Source organism: Alligator sinensis, unplaced genomic scaffold (assembly GCF_000455745.1).
Source record: "Alligator sinensis unplaced genomic scaffold, ASM45574v1 scaffold3_1, whole genome shotgun sequence".
NCBI classification, from domain to species: Eukaryota; Metazoa; Chordata; order Crocodylia; family Alligatoridae; genus Alligator; species Alligator sinensis.
Genome location: NW_005842465.1, coordinates 1,046,716 through 1,046,963, shown reverse-complemented (window position 1 = coordinate 1,046,963; position 248 = coordinate 1,046,716). Strand labels below are relative to the sequence as shown.

The window sequence follows — 248 nt, the reverse complement described above, 5'->3', positions numbered from 1 at the left end:
CACCGCGCTCGCCCACGCGCGCCTTCAGGGCCCCGCCGCGGGCCCCGAGCACCAATATGGCCCCAGCGCCGGGTCCCCGGGGGTGCGGAGCACGATCTGGGCCCGGTCCGGTCCGGATACTCACGGGCGGAGCGGTAGGATGAAGATGGATCTCAGCCCCCCCCAGGCCTCTCGCCGCCTGCCTCTCCCCCTGCCTTTCACTCCGACAACATGGCGGCCCACCGGGGACTCGGCCGCGCGCCGCATCA

General features: G+C 74.2%; 1 protein-coding gene across 10 annotated transcripts in view; it reads right to left on the bottom strand.

Annotated features, from left to right (window-relative positions):
* PUM1 (pumilio RNA binding family member 1) overlaps positions 1-248 on the bottom strand; it is a 131,832-nt gene extending 131,584 nt beyond the window's left edge. For all 10 annotated transcript variants that reach the window (XM_006030837.3, XM_006030838.3, XM_025212497.1 and 7 more), the window contains exon 1: positions 125-248. The gene's annotated coding sequence lies outside the window, so the exon portion shown is untranslated. The remainder of the gene's footprint in view (positions 1-124) is intronic.